This window comes from Euprymna scolopes, chromosome 42 (genome assembly GCF_053919585.1).
Source record: "Euprymna scolopes isolate OS-2025 chromosome 42, ASM5391958v1, whole genome shotgun sequence".
Lineage (NCBI taxonomy): Eukaryota > Metazoa > Mollusca > Cephalopoda > Sepiida > Sepiolidae > Euprymna > Euprymna scolopes.
This window is the reverse complement of record NC_136523.1, coordinates 28425837-28452224: the sequence shown is the minus strand read 5'-3', so window position 1 is coordinate 28452224 and position 26388 is coordinate 28425837. Positions and strand designations below refer to the sequence as shown.

The 26388-nt window shown below is 35.7% G+C and overlaps 1 protein-coding gene across 2 annotated transcripts in view; it reads right to left on the bottom strand.

Moving 5' to 3' along the window:
* LOC145266975 (alpha-1,3-mannosyl-glycoprotein 4-beta-N-acetylglucosaminyltransferase A-like) overlaps nucleotides 1-26388 on the bottom strand; it is a 265602-nt gene that overhangs the window by 109874 nt on the left and 129340 nt on the right. The gene's annotated exons all lie outside the window — the stretch shown is intronic.

The window sequence follows — 26388 nt, the reverse complement described above, 5'->3', positions numbered from 1 at the left end:
CTTACATATTCTGTGGTAATGTCTATGTCTTCTGGTCGCAATTTTTGTTTGGAGGAGTTCTAGGTTCGCTCAGTTATACACAGAAACGCGTCTCTTTCTTTGTGATGGTAGTGATGTACTCACATTAATTCTATGTTGAAATTTACCAGATTTTCCGTTGTAGCATCCTCGTGATGGTGAAAACACTTCTTACTTTTTATTTGTCTTGCGGAAGGTGGCTTTTCATCTTAATTGAGGATGTTTGAGAGGTCCACAGAAATTTCTGCTGATCTATCTGATTGCCCAGAAGCCAGAATCAGTGGAGGTGGCTTTGACATATCACGTGTGAGAGGCATTTGAGTAGTATAGCATATCTTGCATATTTGTTCATGCCGCTTGATAAGTACAGGTGTGGTTAAATTGTTTGTGAGGATTATTTTGTCGTATTCTGGTTTGGTTATTTTACATCGGAGCCAGTCATTATGGTTATCAGTATGTCTGAGCTCCACCGAAATTGTTTCACTTTGGTATTTTAGTGGTATTGTTAAAGCTAAATCTGAACCAGGTAGTAAGCAGGTTTGACGTGGGATGCGTAATATGGTTGCTGCTCTAACATTAACGCATCTTTTTATGCTTATGTATTTGAAATTGCAGCAATCCCCAAGGTATACACAGTTTGTGTTTGCACGAAGATAAATATCGTTTCTGTCCATGAATTGCATACCACCCAAAATTGCACAATTTAAATCTTTTACCACAAGCCCATCGAAACGTAAGGAGTGCATTTGTTTTGTGATTGGACATTTTCTGGAAACATTAAAGTAAACCTCACCTGCTATTTCCATAGGAGAGACACCATCTGCCATGTTGGATTTGTGGGTGGTAGGTAAGATATCCAGTTTGAGTCGTCTTGCTTCAGTCTTCCTAATTTGGTTACTTTCCGCGCCGGTGTTTAGTGTAACGTCTGCATCTTTTTGTTTACTTCTACCTCCACACACGGTGACGATATGATGTCTACTCTGTTGATTTTGGGACTCTCGGGTCTTTTGATTTGAATTATCCTATGATCAGAACTATAACAATCTAAGTCTTCGTCATCTTCCACAGTTTTTATATGATTTCGATATCTCCAATTTTAGATCAAAGGAATTTTCTGTCTGAGGTTGGCATAAAAGGGCAGTTTTGGAAATAGTGGGTTCCTGCTCATGGTCTATTTCATCAGTCCTTTCCTTCTATAACTGAAACTAGAGTATGATATGTTGTCCTCTCTATCACCTATTTCTTGTAACAGGGACGGTATTGCATCACTGATTTCCATCCCAATGGAATATAGTGTAGAATCTCTTAAAGTGATGGCAAATCTTTGCTTAACAATGGAGGATAGGTCTCGGTGGATTGCATCAAGTCAAATCATCACTGTGATATTCTGAGTTAGGCTTTCATCATTCTCTAGTTTTGCTCCGCAATGTTTGATAACTGAAGCTTTCGTAATTAGAATATCCTCCATGAATGAGTAGCACCTTTCCCAGAGAGCCTCTCGTGTTTCCGTGGCGCCACATTTGAAACTGAACATGTTCATGATATTTGTTCCGGACGTGATAATCATAGTACCGTCGGAGTCTGTCAAATATTTTGTCTATACTATGTGCCTCTTCTTTAATGAAGGCACTACTAATAACTGGAGCATGAATGCTTATGAAGCCAAGTAGCACTTTTAAGTTAATAGCTTTTTTTTTCTGCTGAGAATTTTTTCCCATTGACTTCTTGTTCATCAGCAATGAAGCCTCTATTTGGTGTGCCACTTGCTACACTGCTCTAGGTTTTGAGGTCCTCCATATAACGTTCAACTTTATCTTCATTTGAGATATGATAAATCAATTGTTCACACCACGCTTCTAGGGAACCTCTCGATTCTTGTTCAGTGGGGAGTCTCTGTTTAGTACTAAGGGCAGACATGTTTGGTTAAATAGATTAATTGTTTTGGAGGAAAAACTGATAGGATATGTTTGCTTTCACTTATTGCGTGGTTCCTGTGAGTAATTTTTTTTTTTTTTTTTTTTTTTTTTTTACTTCAGCAAAAGTCTATTTGGTCCGGTTCAGATTCTGTAGAAGCACGTTGATTTCAATAATCGATTAGAACTAATGTATGCCACGTAGATACAAAAATACACATAAATGTACTATTATAAAATTATGTCATGTGATTGTCGTGTCCTTGTATCGCCGTAAAACGACTTTAGAAAACTGGTTATATTGTCACTTTCAAAATAAACTGCTGGTTTAAACCTGCGTAAAGTTTCTTACTTCTAAATTAGCAAGAAAAGGAACAAATGATTATCGTTTTAAGTAGAATAAAGTACATTTATATTTTATTTTGGAGATATTGATGGTTATAATTCAAATATTTTATATCGTTTGTTCCTTTGTTACGACAATCACCACGTTTTCTGATTTGAATATAATGTTTGTTTTCAATACATGGCTCTCGTAAGCAAGTGATTTTTTTTTTTACTGCGTGCTTTACATAAGCGAATAATATATTTAGTACTTTGTTGTTGCTTTAAGGTGCGTATGTTTTTAACTCCTCATGTTTATTTCTGGCTTAAAACCGTCCCTACTCGTAGTTAGTAACGACTTGTAGGAGTACGATGTTCATTTATTACTTTTTTTTTTCCAGTTATTTTTTTGAAAATCGTCTCTTCTCATAGTTTTTGTAGCGACTCGAAATCTAAAATTACGACGTAGTATTTGTTGTAATTCTTTCAGGGTACAAGTTCCACTTTCCGACATGCAATATGACGCGACTTGTAATCCTCGTACTTTTAAATTTAATATTTCCAGGAAAACTTTTGCGTATCCTGAGTCAATGAGTACGACTGTTTTCGTTTGTAGAACGTATTATCGTCGAAGGCTGAATTCTTTTGAATCCCACCACTGTCACCACGTGTGGGACTTTAAGGTGCCTTTTCAGGGAAAGGCAGATGACAACAATAATCCACTTGAGAAAACGATCCTGTCAGAGACAAAGCGCTGAATAGTTAGCAGACTTGAATAAACACTGTGTCGTAGATAGTTTTGACGGCATTATATATGCATGTAGTTCGTATATAACCGGAGAACATATCAACCGGATACATATTCCTACGACGAGTGGTCATTAAGCAGTGATGATGGCATCTACATATAGGTTTAGGAACAGATAAAGAGTGGGGGAAATTATTGATCGTAGTTTCAGCTAGACCAGTGTTTTTGATGAAAGTCAGGCCAGGAGGGGGAGGGGACTATAGATTGGAGACCAGTGGCAAGTGGAGGTTCAGGACGACTGGAAACAATGCCAAGTGGAGAGCACGTACAGTGCCTAGAATTCCATAATTGTTACTCATCTGGTACTAGTAAGGCTTAACATTGCTTGATCATCATCATCATCTTGCGGCCTCAGCAGAGATAGAACCCTCTACACCCTTTTAGTATTCCCTATCTGTCATAGCACGCAAAGATCTTACTTGAAGATGAATGTATCTCATTGTATCCTATCTAGAAAAGTTAACTTTTATGATTGATTGTGAGATGATGGGTGTCTCCACAGTACAAATGGCGATAGTTGCATCACCAGTGCAAATGACGATGGATGCATCCACAGTGCAAATGACGATGGATGCATCCACAGTGCAAATGACGATGGATGCATCCACAGTGCAAATGACGATGGATGCATCCACAGTGCAAATGACGATGGATGCATCCACAGTGCAAATGACGATGGTTGCATCCACAGTGCAAATGACGATGGTTGCATCCACAGTGCAAATGACGATGGTTGCATCCACAGTGCAAATGACGATGGTTGCATCCACAGTGCAAATGACGATGGTTGCATCCACAGTGCAAATGACGATGGTTGCATCCACAGTACAAATGACGATGGTTGCATCCACAGTACAAATGACGATGGTTGCATCCACAGTACAAATGACGATGGTTGCATCCACAGTACAAATGATGATGGTTGCATCCACAGTACAAATGATGATGGTTGCATCCACAGTACAAATGACGATGGTTGCATCCACAGTACAAATGACGATGGTTGCATCCACAGTACAAATGACGATGGTTGCATCCACAGTACAAATGATGATGGTTGCATCCACAGTACAAATGATGATGGTTGCATCCACAGTACAAATGATGATGGTTGCATCCACAGTACAAATGATGAAACAAGTTCATCTGTGGCACGTGCACAATGCCCAGCAAACTGGACACGTCTTTTAGAAACTGAAGTTGATACTCTCGGTAAGTCTCCATATATCATTTCTAGAATTTGATGATTTCGCCATGAGAGATTGAGCTCTCTTCTCAAAAGACTTGTGTAACATCCATCCAAACGACGCTGTTGTTTTGCTGAAAGAGTCCAAGTTTCAGATCCATAGAGTAAGATTGGCTCAATAGGTATGCAGAAAACTTGGATTTTGAATTTGCGAGCAAGATTGGATTTCCAGATCTTATTCATTCTGTTACAAGCATGTCATATCATGCCCTTTCTAATGTAAAAGTCTTTCTCAACAACGCTTAACTTGGATGATCTGATGAGAACCAATATGTCAAACGTGATTATGCCGTATATATACACCCACACACAACCATACATTATGCCGTACACCCACACACAACCATACATTATGCCGTATATATACACCCACACACAACCATACATATACGTAATACTTCAGTTTAAAAATATACTCCTCTCGTTTATTCGTATTCTTTGTGCTTGAGCAATTAAGAAAATAAAAGACACAATAAATTTAAAAAATAAAAAAAAGAACTCCACTTGTTCTGTTTGTTGAGCATTAAAATAACTATTCTTCAAATCAAATTGAGCATATGTATGAATAAATTGAATTTATTGAAACTGTCGCTGATGAAAAAACACAGCACGGAGAGCATGTATGGCGAAATCAATCGGTTCTTTTCAAGCGATTTAATCAGAAAACATAATTTCACAAGCAACTTTGTATGTAAAGGTTTGTAGGACAAAGGTTTGATTTGTTCTGCTTTACTGTATATCACCTTTTTTTATTTTCTTAACACTTTGTTCAAGCTAGGGATGGGGCATCCTATCAGATGTCAAACATTCACCCGCTATCTTATATATTCCAATTGAGAGATCTTTTAACATTTCTAACCATTCCTTTAAGTGCAATTGTTTGAATCTCTCTTGCACTTGGTTCACCAGGTATATTTGCCAGGTAGTTTTTGAAATTCTTTTTCATGAGTCCAGTTGCTCCTATAATTACTGAAATGATAGAGATCTTCCTAAGATTCCAATTTCTTTTCATGCCATAGATAAGACCTTGCTATTCCGTTATCCAGCCCCTCCCTTCTCAGCTCTGTTTAATCCATTATTTCATTAGCGACACTAACTTCTACTAAGGTTGCTTCTTTCGTCTTCTTGTTACATATCACTATGTCAGGTTTTATGGATCCTTTTTCTAGATACACAGCTGTAGGAATTGCATAGTCATAGTGGACGGTGTATGACTTATTTCCGACTGTTCTTGCTGGTAAACATGTCCCCATGACTTGCTGCTGCATTTGATGATCAACTTTTTACAGATCGACCAGTGGAGATATTTACACACTCCATTGTGTCGCGAAATCAATCTAAAATAATTATCCTATCTTTAGAAGTACATTTGATGACTTTATTTGGCATTGAAATAATCCATAGCTGATCACTCCACTATGATCAGGAGAGAATTATAATGGCTGCCCAAGATCAAGGCTTGATGACCAATGCTTTGAAGAAAATGGGTAGTCTCAGCAATGACAACAAGTGCAGATTCTGCTACACAGAAGTAGAGAGTATGAGCCACCTGACATCCAACTGTAACGTTCTGTTGGTGGACGGCTACTACATGGCTTACTTCGGTCTTGACAGAATACGAATACCCACTGTAAGGGTGCTTGCAATGCAAGTTACATGTGAAATTCAGTCGTGAAGGATTTCTCCTTTCAGTGAAGGAGAAATCCTTCACAACTGAGACAATTTTTATTTTTGTACCTTTTCTCCACGTTAAAAAACGACCCTATGGTCTATGGTGTCTAACTCTGTCCCTTGGGGAGGCATTGTAAATAGGTACATGTGAAATTTTTGTGGCAAGAGTTGCGCAATCTCCAACCACACCTCTCCTGAGTCGACATTATTGAATACCATTGGAAAATGGAGGTTCAGGATGACTGGAAACAATGCCAAGATTAGCGGAAAATATAATCACATTGACACACCAGTTCTCATCAGATCACCGAAGTTAAGCAACGTTGAGCCTGGCTAGTACCAGATGGGTGACCATTAGGGAATTCTAGGTGCTGTATGTGCTTTCCGCTTATCTTGGCATTGTGTCCAGTCGTCTGGAACCTCCACTTGCCACTGATTAATTGGATCTGTGTCAGATATATACTCAAGAGTCAAAACAATGATAAGAATATACTGTTGTCATAGCCATAGTGATCATATAGGGCTACAATCGAGCTAAGAGCTTTGGTGACCCTTCCATTTGAATTCATTCATTTATTCATTTTCTATGAACAAATTGATTTTATTGTTGGCATTGGTTTCCCCGAAACCTGACAAGCAACTAAATCCCACCCCTTCACAGTAGAGATTCCTAAGTGTAAGAAGGCCTTCTACTCCAATAGTTTCTTCCCCAGAACTGTTAGACTTTGGAACTCCCTTCCGGGATTCTGCTTTCCCAACTGTGCTGACATGCAGAAGTTCAAATGTAATGTGAACAAACATCTTGCTGTTCATCTCCCTTCAAAATACTCCTGAAACTTATGTCCCTGATAGTAGCTCCCTACTTCAAAGTGACACTGTGCCTTGTTTAGGAAGAAAACTGAATTAAAAAAAAAAAATCTTTCTATAAAGATATTGGGTACTTAGAGGAAGAACCAAGTGAAGCTTGCCAACATCCAAAGTGAAAATGTTTCTGTGGAACAAACTGGATTCGGACTTGGCACATTCAGGTTGTCAATCTATGCCATTAACCATCAATCTCGTCTTATTGTCATAATGAAGGTCTTGGACTATTGCCCCCATTAGTTGTGAAGATTAAAATCAAAAGATAATATAAATAACTTCCCTGATAAAATTGTTTCTGAGATGGATATATTTGCTGATGACACCACGCTCTATAACAGGCACAAGAAGAAAACAAATGAACACATATCCAAGGAAATGACTAAAGATACATTAAACTCCTCGGGCTAACGTTCACATGGAACACGAGTTGGAACAGATACATGGAGAGCATTGCAAAGACTGCTACAAAGAAGGTTGGCTCTTTCTACCGTACTAAAAAACTACTTAACACCGGAAAGTATCCTGTATCTCTACAAAGCCACCATTCGCCCATGTATGGAATATTGTTGTCACATTTGAGCTGGTACATCTGCTACTAGTCTCTAGCTCCTAGACAGGGTTAAAAAAAGAGTCGCCAACCTGATAGGTCCTAAAATGTCATCAAAACTTCAACCTCAGTTCCAGTGACGTAATATTGCATCCCTCTGCCTGTTCTATAAGTATTTAAATGGTGAATGCTCTGACAAACTAAAAGCCCTTCTGCCCCTTAGACGTAAATACCCCAAGTAGCAAAATCCCACCCCTTCACAGTAGAGATCCCTAGATGTAAGAAAGCCTTCTACTCTAAAAATTTCTTCCTCAGAACTGCTAGACTTTGGAACTCCCTTCCAGGTTCCTGCTTTCCCAACTGTACTTGTAAAAGTTCAAGTGTAATGTGAATGGACATCTCTCTGCTCAACTCCCCACATAGTATCCCTGCAACTTGTGTCCCCGATAGTAGCCTCCTATATCAAAGTGGCACTGTGCCTTGTTTGGGGTGAAAATGGAATTAAAAAAATAATGATCCTAAACCTTATATCTAGTATTCTTATTCCAAGCTTTGCGCCATGGCTAGGGATTTTTACCCTTGACTCCCAAAACCAAGAGATTACATCATTTCTGTATTGATTTGCCTTCTCCCTTTGAGAAAGGGGTTAGTTTATTGCTCATTGCCTGAGGCACCTTACCGAGAATGCCTACGGGGCTGCTCAGGCACTTTTTGCAGGTTGGGGTGCCCCGCCTCAATCCCACTTTCCAACCTTGGTTGGAGAGTTCTTGCAGTAGGAGAAAACTAAACAGTTATTATCCTTATTCCCATTTTGATTAAAATCACTTTTTTTTTCCTTTTTTATTTTTAATTCGAGAAAATGTCTCGAATCAAAGGCTTAAGCTTAAGAGATCATAAGAAATTAAAATTCAAGGAATTTTGCTTAAATAATTTCTAATGAGTTTGGATCAACTTTAATGCAAATCTGAAATATTTTAATTTTCAAATGAGAGGTTGCGCCTATATTATTCCCTCCCCCTAAAATATTTTAAAAAACAAAAAACTCCAAAGCAACTGAAATCCAGGAAAATTAATTGATGTCCAATATCTACTGTTAAAATTTCCAAAATATTGAAATTATCTAAATTTCCAGAAAGAACTCCCACTCTTTTTTTTTTTTTTTACTCCCTCTGCTTAATATTAAATTATAAAAAATATAGCTCACATGTGGACCCTTCACACTTAGCAGCAGTGTTCCAAAATTCATAATGATCAGTTAATTAGTTGAATCCTAAACATACAAATACACAAACACACCTAACTTTATATATAGAGATTGCAAGATCATTTGATATGTACTCTTATCAACAGTTTGCATTGTTTATATTCATAGCGTCATCTGATATTGGGTAATTTTCTTCTTCCACGTAAAACACCACCCAAATTCAATAAGCGAAACGCTGAACAAATAGCAGCAATCAATAGACATAATTTATCAAATAGACTCAACATCTAAAAGCTTTACAATAAATTTACACAGATGTTTTTTTCTTTTATACAAAAAAAAAAAAGCTATTAATCTACAAAACGCTAAATAGATTAAACTATTAACACACACACACACACATATCTATCTTCTATAAATATAAAAGCGAAAATGTATGTATGTATATATGTGCGTTCGCTTTTTCTGTGTGTCTACAAAAGACTTCTTTCAGAGAAGCGGTCGCTCGGTTCACAACTTTTTAAAACTTTTTATATCACATACAAATCGCAGTATCTCACACTTAACAACGAAGCTCGCCTGTCTATTTAATTTGCTCGATTTCGGGAAGATAAATATTCGATATTTGTCGCTCGCCGCATGTGGGTTAGTCTTTTTCCTATAGCATCTTAGGGGTGGGGGAAAAAAGCATCAGCAGTAAATGAATACTATCCCACAGTTGATTTCATTAACTCATTAAAATGGGCACCTGCTAAATCCAACTAATTAAATAAATTCAATCGTGTTTCCGTTAGCATCTCGCGGTGGGGCAATGGTTAACATCGCAGTTTTTTTTTTCTTTTTTTTTTATTTTCACACTTTAATTTACAACTTTGCCTCAACGGTTCGGTTTCGATCCTCATACTTACTTTTCTTTTTTTTTTACCCCCCCCCAAACACCCAGGCAACGCCGGGTACTCCCTCGCTAGTATATATATAAGGGGAAAACTTTATTCAGTTTCATAGCTTTTCCAGTTGATACAACATGATCAACTTCAAGATAATCTGATAATTTGGTCTTCACGCTAGGATTTTTTTTTTTTTTACAAAGAAATCACCACTTATCAAGGATAAGGGTCAATGAGTGTTCAGTAGTCAATGGGACAATATCGTAGTAATGGTTAGTGGAAATTTGGTAAATTGGATTACTTAAGGAGATGGCTCATCAAGAACTTGTTTTCCACTGAACTTTGCAAAATGCAGTCATCTGCCTCCATGACTATTGGTTTTCTACCTCAACAACTCAATATCTATCTATTAATTACGATAACGTGTTATTTTGTGTGTCACGCTTACATCTTTTTTCTTCCTAGCGTCTGTCGTTTAATGGTCATGGCCTATATTTCTTATAATAAATAATTTTATCAAGAATTCTTCATAAGCTTTAGTTTCGGTTATAGCCGACTAGCCAGGGTGCCTGGTGTTGCCCGGTGTTGCCAGAGTGCTTGGTGGTGTGCATTGAGCAAAAAAAAAAAAAGTGGTAGTAGGCAGGCAGGCTCGAACCTTTATCGCAAAGGAGGAACAGAATGTGAAAAAAGAAAAAAAAGTGACATCTTTGCCAGTGCGTCCATTGCCACATCGGAACTGGCAAAGTTTTAAATTTAAAAAAAAAAAGTGATAGTAGACAAGCAGGTTCAAACCCGTACCGCAACAGGGGAAAAGAATGTGAAAAAAAAATTTTTTTAATGTGATTTCTTTGCCGGTGCATCCATTGCCAATCCGGAAGTGACAAAGTTTTTAATTAAGGCTAGTCAATCGAAAAGAGGGGATGACTTTCGAAAATATCAGCAAAAAGGCGACCCTTCCTTGTAGAAAAGTGCCCAGATGAGGGTGAAAGAATTAATGTTTTTAGTCAATTCTTCCATATTTGTCATCCGAAGGGTCGAGCTTCAAAACGATACTGATTTTGTGAAAATCTGTTGCTTCTATTGAAAGTTTTAGGCATACATACATACATACATACATACATACATTTAAACAGACAGGTGAGATTTATACTATAGACTAACGAGGGGTACCCGGCATTGCCTGGGTGTTTTTCGGTGTGTGTGGTTGGGCGGTGGGTGGGGTTGTTAATGAAAACCTAAGAATAAGCGAAGTAAAAAAAACAGAAAAACGAACGTTAAAAAACCCTTTTGGGGGGGGGGGGGCGTTGCCCGAGTGTTTGGAGGTGTGTGTGATCAGGCAGGGGTGGGGGGTGTTAGTGAAAACCTAAGAATAAGCGGTAATCGTGAAGAAAGAGAGAGCCCGTTTTTACGTTTTTTTTTTTTGCAAGCATAAACTAAATATTTTTTAAATATTTTTCTTTTTGAAAATCAAAACATAAGAATAAGAAAAAAAACTAACATAAGGCAAACGAACGGTTTTAAATGTAAAAATCTGAAAAACAAAAACAAAAAAGATAAGAGAAAAACGAACGTTAAAACTTAAGCGGGGGGGGGGTACATGAGGTAATCAAACCATAAGAATAAGCGAAGTAAAATTCGATATTAAAATTTCAAAAAATCAGTGGATACCCAGGTGTTTTTGAGTGTGTGTGGTCGGTCAGGGGTGTTAATGAAAATCTAAGAATAAGCGAAGTAAAAAAAAAAAAAACAGAAAACCAAACGTTACGTGAAAAATGGCTTAAATAACACTGGTTCAATATTTAAATTTAAAAAATCGAAAAAAAAAAAACAAAAAAACATCTCACACCATGATTCAAACCCAAAACGTTTAGATAATGAACCAATGCGCTAACCAACTGAGCTAACGCGACGTACATGAAATTTAGTCAGTTCTTCAACTATTTAAACTAAATCAGGTCATGACGTCATCTGACGCATGCGTAGAACCGGTCGTCGTCACGAGAGGACGGTTTTTATTATTATTTATTCCCTGTAGAAAATTGTCGATTTCGGGGTGAAAAATTAACGTTTTTGGCCAATTTTTCGATCTTTTTCGGGCAAAGGATGGAGCTTCAACATGATACCAAGTTTCCAAATTTTTGTTCTGTCTGTCGAAAGTTTTTAGCGGGCACACAAACACACATACATACATACACATTTTCGCTTTTATATATATAGACTAGCGAGGGGTACCCGGCGTTGCCCGGGTGTTTGTAGGTGTGTGTGAAAAACCCCCAAAGAAAAACAGGTGTCCGTGAAAAAAAACAAAAAAACGAAGCCTTGACAACGCGCAGTTGGAAAATAGTAAAGTGTGAAAAATAAAAACAGGTGCGCGTTTTTGATTGACGTGACAGCGATAGGTATTCAGCAGTTAGCATTTCGTGCGCGACAGTTTTTAATGAGGTCAATAAATTGGTTTGTTTGTTTTTAAAAACCCGCTCCCTGTTTATTAGGATGAACGTCTCGTCTCGAAATCAAAGCTACCGTCTGATATGACGAAGTCGACAGTGACAAAACATTACTTAGCTCTCTAGAGACCACTGGCTTTCGGCCAGTGATTAGAGTCGAGTTTCGCTTTTTGTTTATACCGAAAACCGAATGTAACGCGTGCTGATGCGGGAAATGTCAAATAATTAATGTTTGAAAGTCAATAACATTAAATAGACAGGAGATCTCCGTGGTTAAGTGTGAGATATTACAATTTATAGATGATATAAAAAGTTTTAAGTTGTGAAGCGAGCGAGCGCTTCTCTGAAAGAAGTCTTTTGTGGACATCGAGGAAAAGCGTACATACATACATACATTTTCGCTTTTATATATATAGATGGTACTCAAGTCATCTATTTTTTTATATATAATTTTACCAAGAATTCTTTATAAGTTTTGGTTTTGGTTTCGATTATAGCTGAAAGAACTCAAGTTATATATACACATATTTTTTTTCTTCATAAGTTTTGGTTTCAAATGAATAGGAAATTGACTATAATAATATATATAAAATCTGCATAAATTAAAATATCATATTTAAGCGTATTTTATGACTGGGTTACACTGGGCGTCCCTGCTAGCTTAGATAAATACTTTAGCAGCTTAAACAAAAGAGCTACAATAACATCAGGGTGTTTCTATTTATGCTGAACATCCACAGAATGCCAACATCAATATATTACGTATGCAAGAGGCTGCTGTGGTATTTACACAGGTCCCACTAGTCATTGTTAGACATTTTTTAATTGCATTTTCATCCCAAACAATGTACAGTGCCATTTTGATATAGGGGGCTACTATCTGGGACATAATTTGCAAGGGTACTGTGCAGGGAGTTGAGCAGCAAGATGTCTGTTTACATTATACTTGAACTTCATATCATATCAGTACAGTCAGGGAAGCAGGTACCCAGAAGGGAATTCCGTAATCCAGCAGTCTTAAGGAAGAAACTATCAGAGCAGAAGACTTCTTACATCTGGGGGTTTTTACTGTGTAGGGGTGGGATTTTGCTGCTTCTCAGGTTTGTCAGGGATATTTACATCGAGGGGGTACAATCCATCAAAGCACCTACCATTAAAATACTTGTAAAACGGGGAAAGGGATGCAACATTTCATTGATGGGACAGTGGTTGAAGTCTAGCTGACAGTGCGGGACCTATTAGGCTGGCGACTCTTTGGAAACCTAAATATTGCTAATATAGGGGATATACAGTTGATGATAAAGTGAAGTATCTGTTTTATGTTACCCTTAGTCTAACTTTTTTTGGTGCTTCTGTATTTACCAACCTATGAAGTTGGCCGTTTGGCAGTTAATAGAAATAACCAGGGAAAAAGTCCGACATGCATTTCTCAATTTTTACAAACGCACTATTTGTTCTAAGCTAATATGAACCTATGAAGGCTACGTTTTTATGAATTAGAGGAAATAAAAAAAATAATTTTAATCGTGCAGGTTAGGGTTAGATACATGCTTGTAATTTTATTTATTATATTTTCATGTTTTTCCTATTCATCATTTTATCATTCTCATAGTTTTTTTACATTTCATGATTGATCGCTTTTGGTTATGGCTGAGCACACCCAAGAAACTTTGTAGAAACTGCGGTCAGTAAATGCGGAAGCACTCTGTTTTTATTTTATTATTGGAATCTTTTTTTTTTTTTTTTAGATAAGTAAGTAATTTGTATATTTATTTATTTACGGACTATTATCCTCATCTTCATAGTTGTGGTTTCATGATGTTTCGACCAACTATTCCTCTGACCTTGGTCAGGTGGTTAACCGCGACGGGATAGGAATGCTGAGTCGCTTAACTGTATCTTCAGTAATTACTACCTTCCATAGTTGTTGTCTTCTCACCAAGTTTGAGCCAACTAATCCTCTGGCTGGCTTTGGGTAGGATTGAAACTTCTATTTTCAGACAATGCTTACCTGGAACTGTAGAGATTCAACGCCTCTATCCACTAAGCCATGAAACCCGAAGGGTCTGAAGATAACGATTTTAATCCTACCCAGAGCCGGCCAGAGGATTGATTGGCCAAAACTTGGTGAGACGATAACTATGGAAGGCAGTAATTACCGAGGATACAGTTAAGAGACTTAGCATTCCTATCTCATCGCAATAAACCACCTGACGAAGGCCAGAGGAATAGTTGGCCGAAACGTAAAACAACAACTATGAAGATGAGGATAACAGTCTGCAAACAAACAAAGAAACAAATAAATAAATATACTCTGTTTTTGATTGTTAAGACTGAGGCGATTTATATTCCAACCAAGATTATCCCTTTTTTAGGGAGCTGGATTTTTCTTGCATTAAAAACCAACCTCATGTCTAACGTTGCCCCCATGGAGAGTGAAGTAAACAGAAATATACCATTGTATCAAGATGGCGAACAAAGCCTTTTTCAATCCAAACAGCAAACACTGTCACTTATACATAACTCTAATCCTGGCCCATTCTTAAGAATGCCAACCAAAATTTCTCTCGGAAGACTCCTACAACCAAACAAATCTATAGTGAACTTTTATTGGCATCATCTAGTGTCAAAGCAAGACCTGTTCAGATTGCAGACCATTGTTTTAGAGCAGTAAACGAAGTTATTCCTTCTCTACTCCAGAAGTAGAATGCTCACATGACCTGATGTCATTGCAAGGGATGCCCAAGTTGAGAGGTGCGATCGGGAAGCGATCATGCAGAACTGGAATATCTGGCGAGAGCGTGTGAAGTCTATCATCTCAGCTATATATGTGTGTGTGTGTGTGTGTGTGTGTGTGTGTGTGTGTGTGTGTGTGTGTGTGTGTGTGTGTGTGTGTGTGTGTGTGTGTGTGACAGTCCGGTGTCAAATCCATTACGCTATGAAGCCATAGACAATTTAATTGTTTATTTTTATTGCTTATATATTTACATAGATTTGTTGCTGATTTTTTTTTTTTTTTATGATAATATGATTAACATAGCGTCTTCACCTTGAAGCTCATGTTTCTTTGAACATTTTTAAAAATAATAAATATTTGTTTACGTCCAAATAAAAATATGCGTAATCTTCTAAGAAACATGAGCTTCAAGGTGAAGTCGTTAAGATAATCGTATTGTTCTTTAAAAAAAAAATCAACAACAAATCTATATAAATATATAAGCAATAAAAATAAACAATAAAATTGTCTATGGCTTCATAACGTAATGGGTTAGACACCGGACTGAAATATATAAGGTCTGGGGTTCGATTCATAGAAACAGACAAGCTACACTGAAGAGTGGTAGGGCCCCGAAACAGGCATGTCCGTAGATTACTGTTTATAAAAAGTTTTAAATAAATTTAAAAAAATATTTGTTTATTTTGAAATAAAGATATGGCCGATGTTCTAAGAAACATAAGCTTCAAGGTGAAGACGTTAAATTAATCACATTATCGTTAAAAAAAAAAAAGAAAAAAAAAGCTAATTTACGTGTGTGTGTGTGTGTGTATGTATATATAAAGTTATGAAAATATATTAACGAAACGCAGAATATTGTGCAGCTTAATTGCCATATATATTTTCATAACTTACTACCTAGCTCTACCTATGTATTGAGCACTGTTGAAGTAAATACTAAAAAATGTAAGCATAAAATTATATCTTCTTATATTAATTTATGTGATTAAGTAATCACACACACACACATATATATATATATATATATATATATATATATATATATACATACACATGCACACACACGGCTATATTAAACAGTAACATGTGCTCAAATATCTTACGCACCCTGTGCACACATGCAAATTAAACCGTGACGGTCATTATATTAAAGCACAACTCTAACCATTTATATTTATTGAAAAGCATATTGATCGAACAGCTCTGTTTAACATCTGTCACTTGAGTAAAGATATAATGTTAAAGATTTTGTGATATCGACATTATTGAACAACACCATAAATCAATCGGCAATCAAACGTTGACATCTGAATGCGCTACAAATAAACGTGCAGTTGTTGCAGCCATATATATTAATAACTTGATGTCTCTATTTAGTGTTGTCCAGTGGTGGGGTATTTACTTGCAATTATTTTTTTTATCTGTTAACTATGCTATTTTTTTTTTTGTAACAATATATTTTATTTCAAATTAAAGGGAAGTCAGTTTTAAACAAAGGGAAGTAACCTAGCAATAGACGAATACAGAGTTATATCTATTTTCTTCAAAAATAATATTTTCTTATTCATTTATTTATTGCGGACAATTATCCTCATCTTTCTTAGTTGTTTCACGAGATTTCGGCCAATTATTCCTCTAACCGCCGTGAAACAACAACTAAAAAAGATGAGGATAATAGTTTGCAATAAATAAATAATACTCATCTCAATAATGAATTCCAATTAAATAATATATATGATATTTTCTTGTTCTGAACAAAGGGAAGTAAGTCTGTAAGAGACAAATACTTTGTCAACCAAGCTCCAACTCCTGTCTCGTCACCGCAATGTTGCATCTCTCTGCCTGTTTTACAAATATTTTAATGGAAGGTGCTCTGATGAACTTGTTACACTTGTGCCCCCTCGACGTACATACCCCCCAAAAAACTCACTTAGCAATAAAATCACATCCCTTCACTGTTGAGGTCCCTAAATGCCAGAAAGCTTTCTACTTTAATAGTTTCTTCCCTCGAACAGCTGGATTTGGAATTCCTTCCTGCTACATTCTTCCCTGGCTGAACTGGTATGCAGTATGTATATATATATATATATATATATATATATATACACGTTTTATTTTTTTTATTACCGTATTTTTCTGTTAAGTTACATTATTGTTTCAGCTACCCGACCGTTTTTTTGGCCATCTGTAGCTTCTTCAGATTTTTACAGAAAAAATAAAACGCATATCTGCTCTACAAGAGTATTGAGCACTTTCTTCAGTTTTTATTAATTACCATTTCTACTATATATATATATATATATATATATATATATATATATATATATATATTGTTTTCCTGTTTTGAACAAAAACAAAGTTACAAACCTTTTTTTCCAAAGCATCATTTTTCTCTCCCAAACAAAGGGTTATGTAATTGAAAAATATAGAGTTAGGTCCCTTTTCTTTTTTCAAAATATTGTTTCCCTGTTCCAACAAAGGAAAGTCTCTAAGAAACGAATAGTTTCCAAAAATATTTTCCTCTTCCAAACAAAGTGAGGTAAGTCTGCAATAGATGAACAAAATTACCCCCATAAAAAAAAAATATATATATATACAGCACAATCACGACACACCAATTCTCGCCACATTACTGAAGTTAAACAACGTTGAGTCTGGCTACTACCAGATGGGTGACAATTTCAGAAGACAAGGCGTTGTATGTACCATGAGGTAAAATACCAGGTTGAGAAGCTGGTGCTATCTATCCTTCTCTCGAGGGTAGAGGGGACTCTCTTAAGCCGTGGTAGGCGCCCCATCTAGTCACAATAAAAAATACCCTTGATAGCCCTGGTGAAGCATCAAATATTCAGCTACCAACAAGATTTGAATTACACTACAAACTCGTGTAGTGAGTTCAATCTCAGCTGCGGCCATGCTGGATTGGATTGAAAAAAAAAAAAAAAAAAAAAAAATAGTGGCTATAAGAAAATATCAACTTCTATGAAAAAGTCTGAATGGCTTACATGTTAAAATCAAGTGTATTTTTTTATTTATTTATTTTCTATTATCATGGTGCAATTATGGTTTAAACAGAAACATTCATTTCGAACATGCCCCCGTCATATCAAAAAACCTATTTTTGATTTTATATGTTGGGCCTTTCGACTTGTGTGGCAATAAAACTTCTCGAATGCACTTGTGATGTTAGGCTGTGTAAGGTGTTAACTTTAGTCAAAATCGCCTATTCCTTCTTTCATCGGATTTTTCCCAATTATCAATACAAAACCTATCTAAGAACACTGCCAGACACAAAGTGCCTTCGTGTGAAATTTCATAAAAATCAGCCCAGCCGCTTTTGAGTCCACAGGGAACAAACTAACAGACACACACAAAGTTCCTTTTATATAATTATAGATAACATATGTTTAAAATATTTAAACATCATACAATCTTAGTTTTTATTTTACCCTTCCAGATGGTAAGATAGTCTTGATTTCAGGATCAGATAATTTTAATGTTAAATATTAAACCATGACCTACTCAAACCTTTCAAGACTTTGAGACAGGTTGGTTGGTTGGTTGTTTTATGGCATACCAACCCTGTTCAGGTCATTTAATGCCGAATCCAGTGATTTTGAAGAAAATTTTTTTAATAGAATATATAGATTTTTTTTTCAAGTCATTTTCTATTTAACCCATAATAGTTGGGACCCTAACAGGTACTACCACTCCAGGTCAGAGTGGACCTGGGAGCAATGGCAATTAAAGGGTGGCTTCACACTCCCCAAAGCCCGCAAGCTGGGGCCTCACCATCAGATATAGTTTAAGGTCATATCCAGGACCGATTTGAGATAGTGTTTGAATCTCAACCACCAGTAATTATCACTAGGCCTGTGACAACAGCATATTCTTTTCCTTTTTTGATTCTCAGGTATATATCCATTGATATCTTATATGTTTTTATGTAGAGTGATGTGGTTCTCGGTTGATTGTGTCTGTGTCGGATATATACTCGAGAGTCAAAACAATGAAAAGAATATGCAGTTGTCCTAGCCCTATTTATCACTTCCTACACTGATGATTGTGTAAACATGGAACACTAGTGTCTGTGGGTGTAAAAGTAATTGCTAATATTCAATTAAAAAATACTATATATATATATATATATATATATATATGTGTGTGTGTGTATAAAAATAAAAGCAAGTATGATATTATAACATAGGAAAAAAGGAAAAGAAAACGTGTGGCCTTTTTAAAAAATTCTCAATGTTTCATCCCTATTTTTGGAGGACTCCCTCAGGAGAATGATAAAGATGATTGACAAAAATAAAATATACCACAGAGGAGAGCATGTTTAGTATATTTTATTTTCCTCAATCATTCTTATCATTCTCCTGAGGAAGTCCTCCGAAAATAGGGACGAAACGTTGAGAATTTTCTAAAAAGGCCACGTTTTCTTTCCTTTTTTTTCTATATAAGTTATGAAAATATATATGGCAATTAAGCTACAAGGAATATTCTGCACTTCATCAGTGTGAGAATTCGTCAGGATTATCGAAACCTGATGAATTCTCACAAGAATGAAATGAGTAATATTCTGTGTAGCTTAATTGCCATATATATATATTTCATAACTGATTATTATGTATTGATCACTGTTGAAGTAAATACTGAAAAATTACACAAAATTATATCTTCTTATAATAATTTATGTGATTAAATGAAATAGTAATATATATAAAGTAGTAACGTGTGTGTGTGTGTGTGTATACAACTCTCCTACAGTCCACACCACTGGACCGATCATGACCAAACCTGGCATGATGATGGTCCCACCTCAGGATGGTGCACACCATTTTTCAAGGTTAAGGTCATGGCCTATTTATATATACTCTCTTACAGCCCACACCACTAGCCAAACCTGACATGATGGTCCCCGACGAGAGAGAGTGCACACCATTTTTCAAGGTCAAAGTCAAAGGTTAAGGTCATAATTGGTGCAGCTCTTGGATTTCACTTTAGGAGGTAATGAAAAAATTTCAAACACCTTAAGCAATTGTTGTTCTTACAACATCCACACATTGCAAGACGCCATCGAAGTGGGTACCCAAGAATACAGCAAGGTCCTGCACAAAGCGTGGATATCTTTTTTTTTTTTTTTTTTTTTTTTTTTTTTTTTTTTTACATAGAGGTCACCACTTACCAAGGCCCGGAAGCCACTCAGGGATAAGGGTTATTGCATGTACAATATTCAATTGGATAGTATCGTAGTAATCATTAGTATTGGAGATTTGATAAAGCGTCTTACTTAAGGAGGCGGTTCATCAAGAACCTGTTTACGTTGGACTTGAAGATATCCAAGTTGTAGTCAGGTGGGAAACAGGCAAACAGAAGAGAGTTCCACAGTCGTGCACTTCTAAGAAAGAAGCTTTGTTCATGGAATCTATGCTTTGATTTAGGCACAGATAAAGAGTGGGGAAAGTTAATGACAGTGGTTTCAGCTAGACGGGTGTTTATCATGAAAGATTGGCGAGGGGGGACCAGAGATTGGAGCTCAAGCGAGAACTTGCCATGGAAGTAATGATAAGACAAAGCCAGGCTTGCAATGTCTCTTCTGTGGGAGAGAGGTTGCAGGGAAGAGAAAAGGGCATCCCCCACTAAGCCACAAAGTCTATTTTGTACTCTGTCAAGGCAGGATAAGCTATTTTTAGCAGCTCCCCTGCCCAGATGTGGCAGCAGTACTCCATCCTTGGACGTATTTTTGCTAATGTGTATATATATATATATATATATATATATATATATATATATATATATATATATGTGTGTGTGTGAAAATAATGGAAATAGTATTCAGACAAAATAGAGAAATAAAGTAGAACTACACAACACTTTGCACATGAAACATTTTCAAATATTTTGTACTGGTATTTTTTGTTTCTTAATCTCATTCATCCAGAGGAAGTCTCGGAATAAAGACGAAACGTTGATGAACACATAATACGGTTTGTTCCTTTTTATTTCTCTCTATATATATGTGTGTGTGTGTGACAATAAAAGAATAAGGTAAATCTAATGGTAGAAGTTAAAATGAAAAAAGCAAAAGACCTAAAACTCAACGTTTCGCTCAACTGTTGCATGGGCTTTATCAAGAGAAAAAAAGCAAAATTTGCAAAAAGCAGAATTTGTGATTTGGGGGAATGTACAAGGTGCCTTAAATAAGTTTCCATACTGTTTTGTACAGATATTTAAAATTGTCATAGACTCTTGAAAATTCAGTATGTTATTGCTATACATTTTATGATATGACTGGCCATTTTTTTATGATTTCAGGTTCAAATGAACAACTACAGCAGAAATTGGAATACACCATACTAAAACCTGATTGTCACAGCTGTTGAATTTTAAAAATACAATCTGGATGTGAGGACACTTTAGAAGAACGATATGCAGTAAAATTCTGTTTTAAACTTTAAAAAAAAAAAAAAAAAGAATGCCACGGAAACATGGAATGCTTCAGACTGCTTTTGGACGCTATTTTTTTTGTTCTGTTTTTATCTTTTTTTTTTTTTAATTAAAATCTATCCACCTAATACTTATTGTTGGCTAGTTTTCTACCATGAAGCAGTATTTTTTAGTTTCTCACATCAAGTGGTTTCATGCCTTATCTGGAACGATTTACAAAAAAAAAAAAAGAAAAGAAATAAAAATACAGCTTTCTATTCCAGTAGCTTTTTTCCAAGAACTGCATGTTTATGAAATTCATTTCCTTCTGATTGTTTTCCTCCTTCCTATAGCCTTGGTCTTTTCAGGCAAATAGGAGTCTCCTATCTTTGTGATAGTTATCTTTCATTCATATTTGCATGCCTTGTCCGGAGTGATTTACAAAAAAAAATTCTTGCTGATAAGTCATCTAAAATAATCAAACTCTACTAATCCTCACTTATTAAGCCTTATCCTCAAGTGGCTTTGATGACTTGTTAATATATCTAGTCAAGCTCTTTGACCAGACCAATGCGACTCTCTCTCCCCAGATTTCCCTGTGTTCCATCAGCTGCCTCGGATCTTCATGTGCAATTTACTGACAAACTGAAAAGGTAGTTCTTCAGTGTTGGAGTCTGTCCTTGTTTATGATGCTACAACTTGGACACTCACCAAAAGATTGGAAAGAAAGCTAGACAGCATGTAAACCCGTATGCTACGAATAATGTTAAATATATCTTGACAAGATCATCCCGCGAAGCAGCAACTTTATGGCAACCTACCTGCCATATCTACTTTTTAATACATAGGTATAAAAAAAAAAGAAAGAGATTACTTTGCATGACGTAAAGATTTTTTTTTAATGATTGTAAATCTAATTTCTAAAATTCACTATGTCTGTATCTCTGTCTCCATGTTTTCAAACTATCTCTTCCGAAATTAAAAGTTGCAGAACGGTGATAGGGGCTTCATATGATTGGATTTTTTATGGATTGCGCTTTCCTAGGTATTTAGCTGGTTAAAATAATTTTTTAGGAGTCAAAAAGTGGTCAAAAGTGAAAAATTTGTTATACATTTTGTACATTCATCCGAGTTTATTTTTAATCAGTTCATATGCATGTCATGTTGGTACAGTGGTAACGTCACCAGCTTTGAATGCTGCAGTTTTGCTTTCGGTTTTGATTCTAGCTGATGGCATCCAAATTTTTTTTTTTTTTTTTTTACTTTCGAAATCACAACTGTATAATAATATATACGAAATCTGGACAAATTAAAATAGCATATTTAAGCGTATTTTACGACCGGGCAAAGCCTCCCCCGCCCCCGCTAGTACAAACTTATTTCTTACCCTCTCAAATTTATTTTTCCTGAAAGGTGTTAAATGGCAACAAAATATTTATGCGTGTAATTACTTTTTTTTTGCAAATAAAAATAGGCATTGAAACGAATAAGCAAAAAAGATTGATTTAACAAGTATCTCATTTTAAGGGTTAAAGGTTCATCTCAACAGATACACCCCGGTGTTAGAATGGAAATAAAAAGTAAAAAAAAAATCATCTTTGAACTTTCTTGATATCCAAGGATTGGTGACCGATAAGGTTTTATCATTTCTTCGTTTCAAATCGTGTCTCAACTTGATTAAGCTTGCAACTCTTTCTTGCCACAACGAGATGACCGAGTTTTTTTTTTGTTTTTTTTTTTTTGTTAGTTTCAAATAGTGGTTGCATTAAAATGGTTAGCTTTAAAAAATAGTTGCCAAATTTTAGCAATTAGTTTTGTATAACTTTCCAAGTTGTGCATGGTCAAATAATCTGCCTTATTAATTTATCTCTAACTGGACATTTTCGCGAGTAAAAAACGGGCAAATGTTATAGCCCATTGACTTAGAAGTGCTTTATGCCAACTTGATAGTTGGATAGATTTAAATTTGTGCTCATTTATGCCTCAAATGCTCATCCCTATTAATTCCATCGAACGGATATTATTATATTTAGTTCACTGCCCCTTGCCTTGCCATAACAAAAGTCCATGCCAAAATTTCAGCCAGATTGGCCCAATAGTGTCTGAGAAAAGATGGAACTTTCTGCAAAAAGAATGAATGCAATAAATATTCTATCTCTTCTTAATCGTCAGCTAAATATTCTTCAAATACGAGGCGCCTTCAATAAGTTTTCCGACTTTATTCATATGAACACTTTTATTGATAGTACACACATGAAACTCGAGTCCCCATTCAAAGTAATCTCCTCCGGATGTAATGCACTAGCAGTATCAGAATTTTTGTAGGAATTTTTGACACCCCTAACACGAAACTGCGAATACAATATAAAAATCTCGGAATTTCTCTGTTAAAAGTGGGTTATTTATTTTCTTTATGGATTATACTTCCAAAATAAACTATTACAGTTGTTTTAAAAGTAATAGAAATATTTTTTTTTTTTTTTTTTTAAACAGTAATAAATCTTCCGAACTCAATATTTTTCAATCTTTAAACTTTAAAAATCTATCAAAATTTTTCTATTGATTCTATTTTTACGATATTTTCAGGGTCAGGTGAAATTTTATGTTCTTTCCAATAAATCGAATATAATATTTTAGACAAACGTTTTTTTTTTTTTTAAATTCACGACCCCCCCCATCCCAATTTTTAAGTGTCTATTAAAAAGTAAATACTTAATTTAGTACCTGGAAAGTAAATAATTAATTTACTCACAAATTGAAGAGAAAAGGTCAATACATAATATATTCAAATTTAAAAAAAAAAAGACATCGTGTTCTTTTAGAATTTTACCTGTAAAGTTTGAAGTTTAAAACCTTTTTTTTAAATCACGTTATTTGTTTTTTCTTTTTTAATGGAACCTTGGTCCTTGCTCCTTTAATTGAAAAAAAAATTAGGGCTTGAATTACATTTTTCGAGGAGTTATAAGCTTGGAAAGACAGGGGGTCAAATAATTCACACCTCCCATTTTGTAAATGTCTAATAATAATTAATTTAGACCCGCATAAGTACATAATTATTTACTCACAAATTGAAGAGAAAAGGTCAATACATAATATATTCAAATTTAAAACAAAAAGAACATATTGTTCTCGTAGAATTTTACCTGTAAAGTCCGAAGTTTAAAACCTTTTTTTAAAAAGAAAAACACGTTTTTTTTTGTTTTTTTTGTTTTTTTAATGAAATTTTGGTCCTTGCTCCTTTAATTGAAAAAAAAAAATTAGGGCTTGAATTGCATTTTTCGAGGAGTTATAAGCTTGGAAAGATGCACTTGTTGTACCGTTCCAACAACTTCTGGAAGGCTCCATTGAAGTCCTCTTGTGTGAGCATGTCAATAACCCTCGTCACAGCCTCTTTCATCTCCTCAAATGTCTCATAATGACAGCCTCTAAGGTTTTCCTTGAGCTTAGGGAATAACCAAAAGACACAGGGAGCATAGTCTGGACTACAGGGAGGGCGAGGAACTGTTTTGATACCAATCTTGGTCAATCAATCTCTGAGCAACTTTGAGAAAAACTGTGTAAATCTTCCGCATCTTCAGTTCGTCATGAATAATTGTGTGTACAGTTCCCACACTGACATCAAACTGTGCCCCTATTGTCTCTATAGACAATCGGCGGTTCTTATCCATGAAATTCTTTATGTGACCAATCAACTCTGATGCTCTGGATTCTTTACTCCTCCAACACCTTTCATCATCCCTCACAAACTCCCTGCTTTCCTTGAATCTCTTATGCTACCCAAAACTGATGCTCAATTCATGCAAGATGGTACTAAACCAGTCTGAAGCATTCCATACGTTTCTGTAGCATTTTTCCAACAGAATTTTATTGAATATCGTTCTTTTAAAGTGTTCTCACGTCGAGATTACATTTTTGAAATTCGTCAACTGTGACAATCAGGCTTTAGAAGAGTGTATTCCAATTTCTGCTGTATCAATTAATTTGAACCTGAAATCATAAAAATTGGCCAGTCATCTCATACGATGTATAGCAATAACATACTGAATTTTCAAGAGTCTACGACAATTTTAATTGCCTGTACAAAAAAAGTCTGGAAACATATTTAAGGCACATCTATATATATAAAAGCGAAAATGTATGTATGTGTGTGTATTCGCTTTTTCTGTGTGTCTACAAAAGGCTTCTTTCAGAGAAGCGGTCGTTCGCTTCACAACTTTTAAAAACTTTTTATATCACATATAAATCGTAATATCTCACAGTTAACAACGAAGCTCGCCTGTCTATTTAATTTGCTCGATTTCGGGAAGATAAATATTCAATATTTGTCGCTCGCCGCATGTGGGTTAGTCTTTTTCTTATAACATCTTGGGTGGGGGGGGGGGCGTTCAGCAGTAAATGAAATCCCGCGGTCAAACTTGAAAAACGAGCACCTGCTAAATCCAAGTAATTAAATAAATTCAAACGTGTTTCTGCAAGCATGTCACGGTGGGGCAATGGTTAACGTCATACTTTTTTTTTCACAACTTTGCCTCAACGGTTCGGGTTCGATCCTCATACTTACTTTTTTTTTTTTTTACACCCCCCACACCTCCAAACACCCGGGCAACGCCGGGTACCTCTCGCTAGTCATAAATAAAATGGTAGTCACTTTTTGAAATGTATTTATTTTAAATTGTACTGCTTTGATTGATGGGACAACATAATTTGATTTTGGAACAATTCATTTTAAAATTCCCTTCTATCCCTCTCCTGCATTTTTTTTGTCCCTTTTGTTCTCCCTCTCTCTCTCATTAATACCCTCCCATTTTCCCTTCTCTCACTTCTTCCTTTAGTCTTCGATTCCTTCTTTCTCCATCCTCTCTCCCTTGAATACACTTTCTATCCCATTTTCATCATCCAACTCTTTCTGTACTTTCTTTCGCATTTCTCTCCTTTCTCCCCACCTCCTACTCTCTCGGGGTAATTTTTTATCTTTTTTCTCATTCATGACTAGGACAAAGACAACAGTATATTCTTTTCCTTGTTTTGATTCTCGGGCATATATCCATTGATATCTCATATGTTTTTATGTAGAGTGATGTGATCCTCGGTTGATTGTGTCTAACTGTGTCGGATATATACTCGGGAGTTAAAACATTAAAAAGAATATGCTGTTGTCATAGCCCTATTAGTATTTATTAGCTCCCCTACGAAAGCAAAATGTGACATTTTTTTCTCTTCCTTTTATTCTATATATATATATATATATATATATATATATATATATATATATATATATATATAGATATATATA